Source organism: Staurois parvus, unplaced genomic scaffold, assembly GCF_062004578.1.
Source record: "Staurois parvus isolate SC_StPar_1 unplaced genomic scaffold, SC_StPar_1.0 ptg000390l, whole genome shotgun sequence".
Classification (NCBI taxonomy): Eukaryota; Metazoa; Chordata; class Amphibia; order Anura; family Ranidae; genus Staurois; species Staurois parvus.
Window position 1 is genome coordinate 6,311,377 of NW_028318186.1, and position 18,765 is coordinate 6,330,141.

Here is an 18,765-nt window from a genome sequence, read left to right on the forward strand (position 1 = left end):
CAATTAAATCTTACTGGAACAAAGTTTTTAACATACTATCTTCAATTACGGATACGTCAATTACTCCAAACCCCGCTTTAGCTCTCCTACATATTGGCATAGATAAATTCCCCATAAATTCACGGACCATTATTCTACATACTTTAGCAGCTGCAAAAACCAACATTACCAGATTATGGCGCTCTAATACTACTCCCCTCTTGTCTCGCCTCTTTCAAGACCTAAATCTCCAATGTGAAATGGAAAGAAGAATAGCCTCCCACAACTCCTCTTCCCACAAATTTACAGCTCAATGGTCTCGATGGTTAAAACATCCAAACTGCTCCGTAAAATGATTACTACTTCAACCCGATCTTATATATAAAAAACGAGTATTCTTTTGTGCCGCCCCCTCCTGTTTCCTTCCCCCTTTTCCAATTCCTATCTCTTCTTTAATTAAAACCTAGTTATCTCGAGAAAGTTCACTCGACAATGAGCATACCTCTCATGTAACACCTGGAATCTAAAATATCCCCGGCCTATTGGTGGGGATCCTTCATGCATATCTATATTTGTGTGTACTATGATTTCCTAAGTGAACTTGATATTCTCATTTACCTTGTTTATCTTTTATGTATGTTTCAAAAACCTTTCAATAAATAATATTTGAATATAAAATAAAAAGGATGGTATATTTTTCTCAAAAGAATGAATTTGTAACAGTCAATGGAGTTGATTTACTAAAATTGGAGAGTGCAAAATTTGGCAGAGCTATGCATAGTAGCCAAACCGCTTCTAACTTAAAATGTTTCAATTAAGCTTTGAAAGAAAAAAAAACCTGGAAGCTGATTGGTTTCTATGCAGACCTGCACCAATTTTGCACACTCCAGTTTTCGTAATCAACCTCAATGTGTTTTTGTTTTGAAAAGTCAATTCATTTTAAAATTGGTTGTTAAAAGCAAACAAAAAGTTGAAGTACTTTCAAATGACATTTGGCAAGTCATCGCATGTACTGAGAATTTTCTAAAGAACCTTCATTTGAACATTTACTAGTGCGGGGTCAGCTGTTGGCTGCTGTTTCTGGAATGGAACACCAAATCAAGAAACAAGAAGGACAGGGGATACCACATCCTATCAGTAGATCTCTAATTGAAGAAAAACATACATGGACTTTCTCGGTATCCCATAGGTACATAGAACAATATATTCCAAAATATAAATGTTATTACACAAATCAAGTACAAAAATCACAAATACATTATTAAAAGATCAGCCTCTACAATCATAGGGAGTGCTTCCCTTAGAAACTATACAGGTATAGAGGTAATACCCCAATCCCAGCGTGAGGTACAATACAAGGGACACAAACTCCAATCATATTACCATCCTCTACATGTTTTGCAGTGTGAGCTGCTTCTTCAGGAGGCAAAGATGGAGGCATTGTTTAATAATTGATCAAAACAGACATATTAAAATATTAATAAAAACAAAAACCACATGTATCAAGTAATTAGTAAACGCCAGGCTGAGCCATAAGGCTTACCCATTGCTTGAAAGACAGGAACCCATTCAGAAATGGAAAGTGGAACCCGGGAAAGATCCCTCCATGGGGGCAGACGTGGGAGCAGGCCAGTGCAGGTGACAAAACATAAAATCAAAGTCTGATCAAAAAATATGTATTCAGAATCTTGAAAATTAATTAAAATAGGGCACATCCATAGAGCAGGAAAACCCTGCATATAGGATAAAGTACTAACCAGCAATTCAAGGCTTATTCAATCCAGTGGAAAAGAGTATACGTGTGTATAAAATGTCCTTCCAAGCGCCAAAAAGCAGTTAACCCACAGGGCCCAATTAAAGGCAATATGCCAAAAATCTAATGCACAAAAACAACGGACTGAAATAGTGGTGGCAATACAATATATCCAAGTTCCAGGAGGAAGAGGTTTTTTTTTAAACACTTACATTCCAATATGGTTCCTCTCATTGCTTTCAGCATGTAAACAGCATAGTGTTAGGTGCCCTAAACATTGGCATTTACTAACGGATTACCACGTTCTCAGTAGGTATGAGATGACTACCCCTGAGCTGGTTTTCCACTGGGCTTTCTCATGCCTAATTGATTGACTTTGAGTCATTATGTGCCTGACCCTGGGCCCATGGGCACCTTTCATGTGGGGGATATCCTTGGTGCTTATGGGTCAAACGGTGAATATTTTGTGTCAAAGACTTATGTGAATTGCTCCACACAAGGAGAGATTTATTTGGCAATATGTTCATGTATTGAATTTTATGTAGGCAAGATTGTTCACCAATTAGGCAACATATTAATGACCAGTTCTATTATTCTGGCAATAGCAAGATTTAATCCCTGTGCGTTGGCACAGGGCTCCATCACCAGGCCCGCACTGGGACAAAAAATAGGCCTGGACGTTTTATACTGAGCAGTCAATTTCTCCAGGGACTGGGAGGGGGAATGGGGGAATAGGGATTGAGTGGTCATGGGGGCAGTTGGTGAAAGGATAGTCATGGTGTTGTTACTCTGCACTGTAATGTAAAGGGGCACTGTGATATAATTTACAGTGCAGTTCTCTTTATATCACAGTGCCCCTTTACATTAGAGTACCTCTAGCAATCACAGCCCCTATCATAGTGCCACTTGCAGTCATGCCTCCTCCCCCTTTCTCTCTAAGCCCCCTCCTATATATTCAGCAAAGATATGGCCCAATCCAGCAAAGAGACAGCCCCATATAACAAAGAGACATCCCCATCGAGCAAAGAGACATCACTATTCAGCAACAAGACATCCCAATTCAGCAAAGAGACAGCCCAGTCAAGCAAAGAGACAGCCCAATCCACCCCCGCTACAGAGGCCCAGTTCACACTGATGTGGTGCAGAATTTGTTGATTTCTGTGCATTTCCAGCATCGCATCAAAATCGCACTCTGTTCATGTGAACCGCTGTGGATGTGTATGTTAAGTGAACAACAAAATTTGTTGGCAGAATGCAGTGTGATTTGCAGAATCAGATGGCATGGGTGTGAACACACATGCGATCCGATTCTGGTGCAACAAAAAAGTTTCCTGCTCCATTTTGGTGCAGATGCGGTGCAATTTGAGCCATACAAAATGAATAGGCTCAAATTACACTGCTGTAAAAATCACATATGATTTGCACAGGAAGAAAGAGTTCCCACTATACAGGATATAAACAGGGCCTAAAAGAGCTTTAAAACAACCCTTACTTGTCTCTCTAGCTGTTTGTACTGTAAAGCAATTAATTCTCAAAGATCACAACAAAGACTCTAAAGATTAGATTTCAGTCAGTTTCACAGTTTAGAAACACCCGCTGTGTGTGTTAAGTTAGAGGGCTGACAGGCTGCCAATATTTGCCTTCCATAAAAAAAAAGTTATTTCAGGGCCCTTTCACACTATACACAGTTGCCTGCATTTTTCTTCAAGGATAAACGCCACCTCTCTGGATGGTCCTGCATGTTTCTGTAGACTAAGCACAGCAAATCACGCTGCAGTGCAGTGACACAAATGACGTGTTACTTTGTGTACTGCACATAAAGTTCACTCAAAAAAAAGAAAAGGGGGCTATGTGATGCGATAAACAGCATATCACACCACCCACTGCTGCATGGCTCTGCAGTCCAAAACTGCAGCACTTTGTATGCGAGCAAGTGTGAACACGCCCTTAGAAATTAACTTCTCAACATTCCTATAGCTATAGAGGTGAATGAGAGTTTGTTTGAAAGCCTTAATATTTAAGCATAGTATCCCATAGTACCAATGAGAATTCATTTTGCTGAACTAAAACCTGTATGAGATGGATTCTGATTGGTTACAATGAGGTACTGCACCTAAAGAAACACTGTCATCTTGGCCTTGTCATCCATTGACTTCCATATACTCACCTTACCTTACCTTCTGAGCTCCTTGCTGCTCTGAACGAAGTGACTCAGAAGGGCAGTGACACCACTGCCATGGTCATGTGATAGTGCCCAGGCCTAGCAACTGGCTGCTAGACCCTGCCATTCTCACGGGGGAGTCGTTCACATGCTCCTTCATACCCCAAAGTGCTGAGTATTAACAAAACAGCAGAATATTTTATATAATCTTAACAAGCAGTAAAAAGGTTATATATAGTCCTTTACTCACCTTCCTAGAGGCTTGTGTAGTGAAGTAATTATTCTTCAAGATTAGAACAGCTCTAAAGTCAGTTTGACTGCCAATAGGCTGCCAAGATTGTGCCACACAATCTGCGATTTCAGGACTTCTGTTTTAAACTTCAAAACTTAATTTCTCCACAATGCCTATAGCTACAGAAATGAACAAGGGCTTGTATTAAAGTTCTTTTAGAGTCTGTGTGCAATATGTAAGCATTAAAGTCTGCATAGCCTGGGTATACCTTCACTTTAAAGGTGAATCTGCTTAATGTGTAGTCAGATTTTATGTGACCTCTGACCCTGAAGCTGGCCAGAAAGTAAGTATATCTTAATTTGTCTGGCCTTCCTTCTGCTGTTCCTTTATATTTATATTATCTGACCCTTGGGAAGGAGATGATGATAAATATTCCACCTTACTAGAAGGATTGAAGTTTCTTTCTCCTATCTTCCTCAGCTTTTTCATCATGGGCTTTGCCCCTTTTTGAGTGGAGTGCCTATTCTTGTATTTCTTCTCACTACTCATGGAGACTTTGATTAAAGAAATTATACACACTGGCTATCCTGACTGTGAACATGTTCTGGATCAGTGATGCTTTAGGTACCGATGAGGATATTGGCCCTGGAACCTGCACATTTTAAAACACCTTGGCAGTGACAAGCACAACATATTTATCCTGGCAATTTTGTTTAATTACTTATATTTGGACAATAAAGAAAAATGTTAAATAATCCAATTTGTCTATATCTCAATTACAGAAAATGTTCAAAATGAAATTGAAAGTCATTGGTTTAGGGGAACCTTAGTTGATGCATAGAAAACAGATGCCATATTCTGATGCCGTCATCCATGAAATGCAAAGGCTTGGTAACATTGTGCCAATGAACGTTCCACTTGCCACTACTCAAGATGTGACTTTCAAAGGATTCTTTATACTCAAAATGAGTATCACATATCTTTTATTATATGAACTGAACAAAATTTAAATGTATTGGTTAAAAAATTCTGGGTATGGGGGGCGTATGCGCGGCCAGGGACGATGGCGGCTGCATTCTAGCTGAGCTCCGCTCATCCCCGGCCAGCGCGGACTCACCTGCTACACGCCACTGCTTCCCTGCTAATAAGGGTGAGTCCCACCCACTTGGCACCCTGCCCGGCTCGAGGGAGAAACCTGTATGGGGAAGATAGGGCGCTGGAAGCCCCCCTCCCCACAGCCACCGGATTCGCGGCCCTCGCCGCTCCGGCGGTTCCTGTCCAGGCTGCAATCCCCGGCCTCCAGTATGCCCAGGAACCCAGGGAGAGATCCCGGCCCCCCGGTGGTCACGGAGGGTACTGCATCTTCATGTATGTCAACTTCCATGCCTGCCTCTGCCCTGACTCAGCCCCAGATGGAGGACTCTGATCCCCATAATATAACTGGGGATTCCCAGCATATATCTGGGGGGGCAGCAGAATACTCTGCATCGGGAAATCATCCTCCCTCCAGCCAGATATCTCAGCAAACCATACCGTCTCCTTCCCTCACACTTTCAGCGCTAGATGACAAGTTGCAAATTTTTCTGCGCAATATTACCGCATCCATATCCGCTGAAATTGGAAAGCTGGCATTAGATCTCAGAGGGGAAATAACTCAGATTGGAGACCGCACAGATAAATTGGAGACTGAGTTTGATGATTTGGTGCAATACGTTCATGTTTTGGAAGAGGATAACGCATATTTGAAGCATTCCATGTCCCAAATGCAACTCCAGCAAGAGGATTTAGAAAACTGGGAACGGCGCCAAAATATCCGTATACGCGGTATGTCCGAATCTATCGCTGATGCGCAATTGCACCGTCACCTTCTGTCCCTCTTTAGCGCAACTGCTCCATTGGTTCCGGAAACGGATTGGCGAATGGATAGGGCTCATCGCTCACTGGGCCCAAAACCTGTCGAAGGCACCAGACCACGCGACGTCATAGTTCGCTTCCACTTTTTTCAGAGCAAAGAAGCCTTATTATCAGCTGCTCGCCACAAATCATCTCTGGAATTTAAAGGTGACAGACTCCAACTCTTCTGCGATTTGTCTCCGACTACCTTGGCCAAGAGACGAGCCCTGAAGCCGCTCACCACACACCTCCAACAACATCATGTCCTTTACCGATGGGGGTTTCCTTTCCGGTTGGTCGTGACTAGGGATAATTCCCAAGTCGTGCTTCGTGATCTTCAAGAGGCGGATTCCTTCTTAAAGCGCCTGGGACTTCCACCTTTGCCTGAAGATGTGTCCCCTCTGCCACCAACTCCGTCTCGTCCATCCGCCACCCCCAACAAGATCTGGACTCCAGTCCGCGGAGGTCGGAAGAGACTCACACGTACCCCACAGCGTCCACGTCACCCTCAGTAGATCAATCCATCTGTATGATGATTCTCTGGGGTGCCCTTCCGATGTGTTTCCGGTGATGATCCTTCCTTCCTGGGTTTTTTTACATAATATTTTTTTCTTTTTGGGTTTCTCTTTTCTGTCCGGCCGAACCATTGTTGGGTGCATTTTCTCACTTCTGTTTTATCTGGCCGGGCATGACGATTTTTCTGATGTCTTGGTTGTCGTGCTGCTCCCGAATTTGTCTAGCCATAGGCCTAGACGACTTGGGCCAATTGGTTGTTCCCGAGTTTATATCCTCATGGATACTTATGTCAATTTCTATGTTTACATTTTTCTGTGTTACTTTATTGTTTTTTGTTTTTTTTTCTATTGCATCGATGGTATTTCATTTCTTTTTTAGGCTAACACATTTGCTTCAATTTTTGTTATTTTATAATGGCTTTGCGGTTTATGTCGTATAATGTCAAGGGCCTCAACTCCATTCAAAAAAGGTGGATGGCTTTGAGGGAATTTCGATCCTCAGGAGCAGACATTATTTTTGTTCAAGAGACCCATTTCAAATCAGCTGGCTCCTTTCGTTTTGCCTCAAGATTTTTTCCCCAAGCCTATTCGGCCTTTGATCCCTCCGGGAAGGCTGGGGTGGCAGTTTTGATTGGGTCGCACTGCTCCCTTCGGATTGTTTCCTCCAGAGTTGACCAAAAAGGTCGTTTCATTATTCTGGAATGTATGCTGGGTAACACTCCCCTTGTTCTGCTGAATTTATACGCCCCCAATACAGGTCAATTGCAATTTCTTTCCCAAACACTCGCCGCTTTAGACTCTTTTTCCACTTCACATGTGATTGTGGGGGGTGATTTTAATTTGATTTTATCCCCCCATAAGGACAGGAAAGTTCTTTTTGAGTCCACACCCTCAAAGCGGCAATGCTCCGCTTCAAAATCCTTTCGTAGACTGATAAGGGAGCATCGTCTCTTCGATGCTTGGCGGATTAAACACCCCACCCATAAACAATTTACTTTCTACTCCACCCCCCACCGTAGCTTCTCCCGCTTAGATCATTTTTTCATCTCTGCCCCATTGCTTTCACTCTTGGTCTCTTCTGAAATTAACCCCATTACCTGGTCTGACCACGCCTCTCTGACTTTAAACCTTTTCTTTCCTCCCGCTCTACCCAAACCATGTCATTGGCGCCTTAATGAGACCTTCCTCTCCACAGATCATCTTAGGGATGAATTGTCTCGGGGACTTGATACCTATTTTACCCTCAATGTTGGCTCCGTAGCCTCTTCCTCTATTTTATGGGAGGCCCATAAGGCGGTATTTCGGGGACTCTGTATTTCTATGGGTTCTCGTTTAAAGAAATCTGCGGCACGTGCTAAGGCCTCTCTTGTACATCAACTATTTTTGGCGGAACAACGGTTGATGGCCAAGCCTTCCATTTCTGGGCTCCGGAAGGTAACATTTTTACGTGACCGAATTAAAACCCTCGACTCCAGTAAGGCTGCACAATCCCTGCTGTGGGTTAAACAGAAATTTTATGAATTTTCCAACAAACCCCATCGTATGTTAGTCAATCGACTTAAAGCTCAGTCTCCTTCCACGATGCCTGATCTTTTAATCCAACCAAACGGCAGTCCTACCTATGATCCTCAGGTCATGGCAACCCTTTTTGGCTCCTACTATGAGAAACTGTATAACTGTTTGATCCCAGACCTCCACCCGCCTCTCACACAGTTATCCTTTGACAATTTTTTTGATTCCTTGTCATTTCCGAGACTATCTCCCTCAGACATTGCCATTCTTAATGCTAACATTACGATAGAGGAATTACTTGATACAATTAAACATCTCCCTTCTCGTAAGGCCCCGGGTCCGGATGGTTTACCCTACACCTATTATAAATCCTTTATTGGTATCCTGGCTCCCCATCTCCTTTCTCTTTACAGAGATCTTTTTAAGGGGGTCACACCCCAGACTGAATTTTCACGAGCCTATATCTCGGTTATCCCTAAACCCGATAAGGATCCCTCTATTGTAGACAACTACCGTCCGATTGCCCTACTTAATTCCGATTACAAGATTTTCACAAAAATTTTAGCCAACCGACTGTCCGGAATTATTTCCAAACTCATACATAGGGACCAAGTGGGCTTTGTGCCTTCCAGACATGCTGCGGATAACACCAGGAGAACTATTGATCTGGTTGATCTGGTTGATCTGGTTAATCGATCCTCCACCCCTGCTGTGTTACTGAGCTTGGACGCTCAAAAAGATTTCGACCGGTTAAGTTGGCCCTACATGTTTCTGGTTTTGGAGAAGTTTGGTTTCCGGGGTCCATTTGTAGCAGCCTTGAAGGCCCTTTATTCTTCCCCATTTTCGCAGGTCAGATTAGCATCTTTTCTTTCACTCCCTTTTCAGATGTCAAATGGCACACGTCAGGGTTGTCCACTCTCCCCTCTGCTGTTTATTCTTTGCCTGGAGCCACTGGCCACAGCCATTAGGTCGAATCCGGATATTCACGGGATACATTCCCATACCCATGAGTACAAATTATCGCTGTTTGCAGACGACATCCTCCTCACACTCACGAGTCCCTATACTTCTTTACCGATTTTGCATCAGATCTTGAAACGATTTGGGGCTATTTCAGGTTACAAAGTTAATACGTCTAAAACTGAGGCACTCCCAATTCACGTCCCACCTGTCACATTATCCTCGCTTCAGGAAGCCTTTCCCTATCGGTGGTGTACCCATTCTTTAAAATATTTAGGTACTAATCTTACTTCCTCTTACCAATCCATATACGAGGCCAATTTCCCTCCACTATTCATAGCAATTTCTCGCTCTCTGAAACGATGGGATGCCTTGCCCATTTCTTTCCTAGGACGCATTAACGTATTAAAAATGACAGTGTTGCCTAAACTTTTGTACCTGTTTGCGACCCTCCCCGTTCCCATTCCTATGTCCAGACTTCACTCTCTTCAGAAATCTTTCCTGCATTTTATTTGGCACAATAGGCGGCACAGGATTGCATGTTCCATTTTGCTTTCCCCAAGATCTAGGGGGGGCTTGGGGGCCCCGGATATTATAACATATTACTACGCAACTCATCTTCATTTTCTCATGTCATGGTCTTCCCATCATCCTCCCAACACATGGACTGAGATCGAATCTTTGCAATTGTCCCCAGCTCATCCATGCTCTCTCCTTTGGTCGACCTCAGCAGTGGATGTCTCCTCCTTTCGCCATTTATTTCTGGGACCTATGTACTTTTCTCTGACTGTTTGGCGGAAATGTAGGGCTAAATTTACATTGGCCTCTGATTGCTCCCCACTGACAAATGTCCTCTATAACCCTAATCTCCCAGACAATATGGCCATGTCCCGGATGTCGCATTGGGTTGTAGCTAACCTTTTTCAACTGCGTCACTTGGTACATCCGGTGACCCGTAAGTTACACTCATTCCCAGTCCTCCAGAAAAAAGCCCTTTTACCTCCTCAACACCTATATATTTATCTTCAAATACGCCACTTTTTTTCCACTTTATCTCCCTCATTGACTCTGGGGAAACCTACTCCCTTTGAAAGTTTATGTATGCAGGGTCCCCACCATAGGGGTATAATCTCTAATACTTATAAACTTCTTATGGAAGCCCCCTCCTTATCCAATGATACTCACCTTTATATGCGTAGGTGGTCTCAATTCATACAACGTGACATTGATTTATTAACATGGAAGAAAATTTGGGAAAATGCATCTAGATCTTCTGTCTGTGTGGTTTTTAAGGAAAATATTTACAAGATTATGATGTTATGGTATAAAACACCTGAGGTTCTGCATGCTTATAATCCGAGTGCTTCTCCTGATTGCTGGCGCTGTAGTAGAGACCCTGGTTCTCTCTATCATATTTTTTGGACATGCAGCTCCATTACCCCTTTCTGGCAGGATATTCTTTCCTTGTTGAATTCATTGCTGCATGTCTCTCTCCCACTTGATCCCTTACATTTTTTACTGGGTCTACCATTCCCAAGATTACCTAAATTATCCAGGAAACTTGCTGTCCATGTGCTGACCGCGGCCAGGAGAAGCATTCCTATGTGTTGGTTATCCTCTACTCCTCCTTCAATGTCAATTTTGTACAAACTCATTGCTGATGTGAGACAGATGGAATATTTGACTGCACTACATAGTTGTTCGTTTGCTGTATTTGAGATGATTTGGATCCCATGGGATACTTTCACCTCTTCTATGCCGGTCCAAGTTGCAAGGCCCTGATATCCTTTACATTGATATTTATGACTCCGCTGGTCCTGACACTATTTAATTTTGCCATCGATGTATCTTTCTGTTATGTTTATTTTCTCTTCTTAACCTTTTGAAATATACTGTTTTTGTATTTCATGAAAACCAATAAAAATTATTAATACAAAAAAAAAAAAAATTCTGGGTATGAAAAAAGACATTTTATGCAGATATTTTCTATGCGTTGTGTTATTTTAGAACAGGTATCGCTAAATGGTGGACCGCGGGACGGATCCAAACTGAGCCACTCCCCTATCCATACCTGCTATTTAGGAGCCATTTTTCCCCCCTGGCCTCCAATGCTGTCATTCTCAATGTATAACAGAGATTGGGAGGCAGGGTAACAATGATCAGAGGGCATGGAGGCACAGTGCTGAATGGAGGGCAGGATCAGGAGCTGCATGAGCTATCTTTCCAGATTAACTAGCAAGTAATTGGTTGCTAGGACCCAGGATGGTCCTCCCAGCCAATCACTGGCTAGTTAATATGAAAAGTTAACCCCTGGCAGATCCCACCCTCCATCCAGAGCTGGTGTGCCTCCCACCCTCCTTTCATTGCTATCCTGCCTCCCACTTTACGCTCCGTGTGAGGTAGGAGAGTGAAGATGGGCAAGAGTACATGGCTCTGAAGGTGGAGGGGGAACAAGGGGTAACATGAAGGGGGCAGTGCTGTGTGTGTGCAGGGTTGATTTGAAAGGGGGCAGATGTGAAGGGGGCAGAGCACATTATTGTGAGGGGGAAGGGTGATGTGAAAGGGGAGCAGTGCTGGGGGGGATGATATGCAGGGGAGAAAGTGCTGGTGGGGAGGGGAGATGTGATGTAAAGGGGGGAGTGATGGAAAGAGGTGCAAATGCTGTGGGAAGAGATGTGAAGGGGACAGTACTGTGGGGGGAGGGGAGATGTAAAGGGGGGAGCAGTGCTGTGGGGGGTGATGTAAAGGGGGTGCAGTGCTAATGTGAAGCAGCAATGTACATGAATGTGAAGGGGAAACTGTGAAGTGGCAGACTGAGTGCGCTGATGTAAGAACGGGGTTGTGATAAAAGGGGTGGGGGCTGTGATGGGAAGGATCTGAGTAGTCACACAAATGTGATTTGGACCTCTGCTGGAAGAAAGTTTAACTTTTTGGACCTCCAGGAATTTTAATTCAGTATCTCTGTTTTATTCACTTTAAAGTGCAGTTAAATCCTAACAATGATGGTCTCTTATGAGCTCCTCTTTGGTATGGTAAATATACCACTGAACTTATTTTGTTTTTGTTAGTTTGCTACACCTTTTGATAAGTGCAAAAAATATGCATTGATCCTGACAGAAATCAGTGAGCTCATAACTTTCTGAGCTTTTTGAATGTGTATCAGTTAGCATTGTTTCTACAGTATATCTCTTCATGAAATAACAAACATCTCCCTGTGTTAGGGAAAGAAGGGGAGATGATCTGTAGCCCTAACACACTTGCTGCCCCAAAGGAACAATGCTGCTCCCTCATCAATACAGTAGTTACTGAGCATTGTAATTCTAGGATATGAAGTGTGTTACTGGTAGGATCAATAGATAAAAGTAAAAGAAGAAAATCCTGAGGAAAAAAAAGACTAATGCAGTCACCGGACTGAAGGACTGGTAAAATGCAATATGTTACATCTGTGTTCTTGTTTGAACAAACTTTAAGCTATGAAAGTATTTTATTTTAGAACATGTCCAGGGAACATAAAACAATGAGACCTATGTTTATCTCTGGTACTTTTGTGTGAGGTTACAATTTAAAGAATGAAGCTGTTCTGGAGATACCAGAAATACAACTTTTGTGTGTCTGCATACGAATGCTGAACATTGCTGTGTGGGCAAATTTTATTTTTTTTTGTAAAATATCCCTTCTTGGAATTTTGTTTTGGAAATGGAAGCATAGGTAATCCTCCCACTGAAAATTAAACCAGAATGCATACAAGGAGGGCAACCTATGTGCTGAGTAGGGATGAGCTCAGGCGTGTTCTGATCCTAGTCCGAAAACACCTGAGTGATCCTGTTATGAAGATGCCATGTGTTCATCTGTACTGTTCCAATCATAAGTGATTGAGGCATTCCCCTTCCTGTAACCACATGTATACAAGGGTCAAGTATTGGTGCAGCTGTGGGGACAGGGAATGCCTTTGGCCAATTATGGTTAGCAAAGTACAGTAACAGCCTTTTGGTGGGTTTGGACAAGAATCAAAGCACACCTGAGCTCATCCCTACTCCTGTACAGTCCCTTTTTTACCAAACATTTCTGTACTGCCCCAGTCCACTCCATTTTTATTTATTTGCAATCCAGTGATCCAGGAAAGCACCTGCTGGTGATACTGGGCCACATATTGCAGCCCTTCTTTTCTTTGATCTCATATACATTTAACTTATTGATAAAAAGCCAATGCTAAAAAATTTATTGCATAAACCCATCAGATTAAATCTTCTCCAGAAGATTAAAAGTGACATTTTTCAAGGAAGTATGAGGGCTGCCATTGCTAACCTCCTGAAAAAAATCTTAGTTGTCTGGTTGTATACCGGGCGAGGGTACGTGCCCCTACGCACCATCTAGCCCATTGATAATTCTAAAATATAACCTTTATTCAGATATATATAAATTGTATGCTAAGCTGCAATGAATGCCTATTGGAGTGAAATGTACTGCGCACAACAGTATGACTGGATACCATTATAATTATTTACCTTACATCCAAATGTATAATAGCACCAGACCAGATCAAATACCATACCGTTTTAGATGAAGTTACGGCATAAAGAAGATACTGTAGTTTGATCATAAGCCTATCAGAATATATAATCTCTATTAAGGAGATAAAGTTACCCCACGGATAGTATAATCTATCTTGCTACAGATATGTAATATGGGTACACTCATCCATGGGCCTTAATGTTAGTCTGTAATGGACAAGCCCCATATATCACCATATCCAGTCAAAAATACCTCACTATCTTGTGGAATGCAAATGATGCACTATAAAGCAGAGTACAGATCACTCCAAAAAAGGGGGGAGTGGAATAAATACCATGTGCATTCAAAAAAGTGCTCCCAATGACAGACCCAAATAAAAGAAAAAAAGAAACTCTACATGTTTCACTGCAAAAAACAGAGCTTCATCAGGAGTATAAAGAGTTAAAATAGGACACATAGTGGCTGGAAGTTGTGCTCAGTTTCACATGGTGGCAAAATGGCTAGTTGTCTGGTTGTGTCTGACTTTAAGACATGAAACCCGAACATGTATACTGTAAAGGAATGTCCCAAAAGAAGGGTTTTTTTTCAATGGGAACGTGGGGGAACGCAGTTCCAGCACCTTGAACACTGAATGTATGTAATGGTAAGCAGTGTTGGGCTGTGCTGGAGGGTCTATTTATGATAGCTGCTGGGGGATCTATTATCACTTGTAGGGGTCTATTGCTGTCATGGAGGTCTACTGTTGCTGGTGGGGGTCTATTGTTGCTGGGGGGTCAATTGTTGCTAGGAGGGAGCTACTGTTGCTTGCTTCTGGAGGATATATTGATGCTGACTGCTGGGAGTCTATTAGTGCTGGGGTGGATCTATTGTTGCTGGGTGGTATTTTGTTTGGTTCTGTATTCTCTAAAAGAGGTGGTATTGGGAGGTGAGTAGTGGGTGGAACTAAGTGAGGGTGCTCAGAGGTGGGTAGGGGGTGGAGACGGGGTGACTAAAAAGGGAGACGTTCCTGCACCTATTCTCTGAGTAAAAAAGCCCTGCACAAAAGTGTTCAAATGTCCTACCTCTCAGAAGCTTCTCAGAATTTTCTCAGAAGCATTGAAGCCAAACCTTGAGCATGACAGCCAGATAACTAAAATTCTAGGGGTTTCTCCTACTCCCCCCTTCTAATCTTCTGCATGTAAATGCAGTTGATTATACTAAAGAGATCATGTAATGATTAGTCTTTAACCTTCACCATTTCCAGTTCATTAATCAGTAGTGCAGCGTAGATGACTTTCAAGAGAGGCCAGAGATTTAAGCCTGGGCCTGACGAACAAGTTTATTGCTGCTCATGTTATTGAGAGGTACATGTGTTCATATACAATTAGGCTGCCATTGCTGGTCCCTTTTGAGAAACTCCCCATCTGTCATGCTGACATTTTTACTTCAACTTTTTGTCACTGGCAAAAAACATGTTTAGAGATAATTAGTACTGATTCTTTTCCAGCACTCATGTACAGCATTCTCGTTCCAGCCCTTTGACTTAAGGCCAGGCAGTTAGCAATTAAAAAAAAAACAGAACAATTGAAAATTTTGGGTTGGAATATGACTTTCCTCTACTTCCAAAATGTACTCCTTTTTAAAGGGATGATATTCTGTGCATGAAATCTTCACAATTTTGATTCTGTCTCCAACAAATATTAGTTTGTAATTGTATTGTTATGGCTTTATTAGGAATACTAGTTGCAGCACATCAGTACCATTAATATACAGTATAGTGTCTAAAACAAATTAGTCTTATTGCTTATTTCTGGCTGAAATATGACTTACTGTTCTTCTGAAACTTCCTTGGATCAAAAAAAGGTGTGATTCCACGGATCAAATTTTTAAAAATATTTGTGGAACAAAATTTTCATTTCATATTTCTGTCTAATAAATGCCTACTGCCTACCTCCCAAATTGCCTCCTAATTAAAATTAGTAGTTTATGTGCCTCATATGTGTTTATGCAGTGTCTCTGGAGAAATAAAGCTTCACTGAAGGTTTCTGGAAGAAATGTGCCTACCCTCTGCCTCCAAAATTCCATCACATTTAATTGAGTAAATAGTTCAATATAATTTATAAAATACTTTAGTGAACAATACAGCTTAATTTGATATCTTTGGCTAAAATATTCTAACTCCCCACCTCCCCAATTGTCTCCCATGGAAAAGGAATACGATTCTGGTAAGCAAATTCATATAACTGACATGTGGGGGGGAATTTACTAAAACTGGTGCACACAGAATCTAGTGCAGCTCTGCATAGTAACCTATCAACTTTTAAGTTTTATTGACAAAGCTTATTTGAACAAACTGAAGTTAGAAGCTGAATGGTTACTATGCACAGCTGTACCAAACTGCTGTGTGCATTTAGTAGTAGAAGTTTTAGTAACTCTTCCTTAGTATCTTAAAAAATACATTTTCTTTTTTTTTTTAATTCGCTGAAATTTGGCTATTCCCTGTCTTTAAGATTACCTCTCATTAAAATGGATATGTTTTTTTTTTTAGCTAATCCATATGATTTCCATAAATTGTCTTTCTAGAAAATACATTTGCTATTCTTATTTCTGGCTGAAAGAAACTGACAATCTGCCTTTAAATGTAGCTACTAGAGATGAGCGAAGTATTCAAAAATTTGATTCGGCTGATTCGGCGAATTCGCGGAATAAATTCGATTCGAGTCGAATATATTCGCTGCGAATTTAACTTATAAAAAGGGTGTTTCTAGGCTTCAGAGAGCCTTTATATTAGTGCAGAACACTGTACCTTTAATTTAAATGCCCTTGGAGTCTGCTGGGGAAGAGAAATAATACTGTCAGTCAGTATGACATGCAGATGAGTGCCGTCGATCTTAGAATCACCGCACACTTCACTCATTTGGGCAGTCACGGGGCCAAAACCAGAGTGTGGAGCCACAGTGTGGCGGTGGAGGCAGCAGCAATGGGAGGCCATACAGCACCCTATGACAAAATGGAACCCACCAGCAGTGTGAGGAGACCTGAAAGTGGCACATGGCAGAGTGTGACGATGGAGACAGCAGCAATGGGAGGCCGTACAGGGACCCATGAGACACTCTGGACCTGGCAGCAGCATGAGGAGGCGGTACGGGGGCCCATGGCAGATTACGGGCCTGGCAGCAGCAATGGGAGGCCCGTAATCTGCCAGCACCCTATGACAAAATGGAACCCACCAGCAGTGTGAGGAGACCTGAAAGTGGCACATGGCACAGTGTGGCGATGGAGACAGCAGCAATGGGAGGCCGTACAGGGACCCATGAGACACTCTGGACCTGGCAGCAGCATGAGGAGGCGGTACGGGGGCCCATGGCAGATTACGGGCCCGGAAGCAGCAATGGGAGGCCCGTAATCTGCCAGCACCCTATGACAAAATGGAACCCACCAGCAGTGTGAGGAGACCTGAAAGTGGCACATGGCACAGTATGGCGATGGAGACAGCAGCAATGGGAGGCCGTACAGGGACCCATGAGACACTCTGGACCTGGCAGCAGCATGAGGAGGCGGTACGGGGGCCCATGGCAGATTACGGGCCTGGCAGCAGCAATGGGAGGCCCATAATCTGCCAGCACCCTATGACAAAATGGAACCCACCAGCAGTGTGAGGAGACCTGAAAGTGGCACATGGCAGAGTGTGACGATGGAGACAGCAGCAATGGGAGGCCGTACAGGGACCCATGACAGATTACGGGCCTGGCAGCAGCATGAGGAGGCGGTACAGGGGCCCATGGCAGATTACGGGCCTGGCAGCAGCAATGGGAGGCCCGTAATCTGCCAGCACCCTATGACAAAATGGAACCCACCAGCAGTGTGAGGAGACCTGAAAGTGGCACATGGCAGAGTGTGGCAATGGAGACAGCAGCAATGGGAGACCGTACAGGGACCCATGAGACACTCTGGACCTGGCAGCAGCATGAGGAGGCGGTACAGGGGCCCATGGCAGATTACGGGCCTGGCAGCAGCAATGGGAGGCCCATAATCTGCCAGCACCCTATGACAAAATGGAACCCACCAGCAGTGTGAGGAGACCTGAAAGTGGCACATGGCAGAGTGTGACGATGGAGACAGCAGCAATGGGAGGCCGTACAGGGACCCATGACAGATTACGGGCCTGGCAGCAGCATGAGGAGGCGGTACAGGGGCCCATGGCAGATTACGGGCCTGGCAGCAGCAATGGGAGGCCCGTAATCTGCCAGCACCCTATGACAAAATGGAACCCACCAGCAGTGTGAGGAGACCTGAAAGTGGCACATGGCAGAGTGCGACGATGGAGACAGCAGCAATGGGAGGCCGTACAGGGACCCATGACAGATTACGGGCCTGGCAGCAGCATGAGGAGGCGGTACAGGGGCCCATGGCAGATTACGGGCCTGGCAGCAGCAATGGGAGGCCCGTAATCTGCCAGCACCCTATGACAAAATGGAACCCACCAGCAGTGTGAGGAGACCTGAAAGTGGCACATGGCAGAGTGTGGCAATGGAGACAGCAGCAATGGGAGGCCGTACAGGGACCCATGAGACACTCTGGACCTGGCAGCAGCATGAGGAGGCGGTACGGGGGCCCATGGCAGATTACGGGCCTGGCAGCAGCAATGGGAGGCCCGTAATCTGCCAGCACCCTATGACAAAATGGAACCCACCAGCAGTGTGAGGAGACCGGAAAGTGGCACATGGCAGAGTGTGACGATGGAGACAGCAGCAATGGGAGGCCGTACAGGGACCCATGACAGATTACGGGCCTGGCAGCAGCATGAGGAGGCGGTACAGGGGCCCATGGCAGATTACGGGCCTGGCAGCAGCAATGGGAGGCCCGTAATCTGCCAGCACCCTATGACAAAATGGAACCCACCAGCAGTGTGAGGAGACCTGAAAGTGGCACATGGCAGAGTGTGGCGATGGAGACAGCAGCAATGGGAGGCCGTACAGGGACACATGAAACACTCTGGACCTGGCAGCAGCATGAGGAGGCGGTACGGGGGCCCATGGCAGATTACGGGCCTGGCAGCAGCAATGGGAGGCCCGTAATCTGCCAGCACCCTATGACAAAATGGAACCCACCAGCAGTGTGAGGAGACCTGAAAGTGGCACATGGCAGAGTGTGGCGATGGAGACAGCAGCAATGGGAGGCCGTACAGGGACCCATAAGACACTCTGGACCTGGCAGCAGCATGAGGAGGCGGTACGGGGGCCCATGGCAGATTACGGGCCTGGCAGCA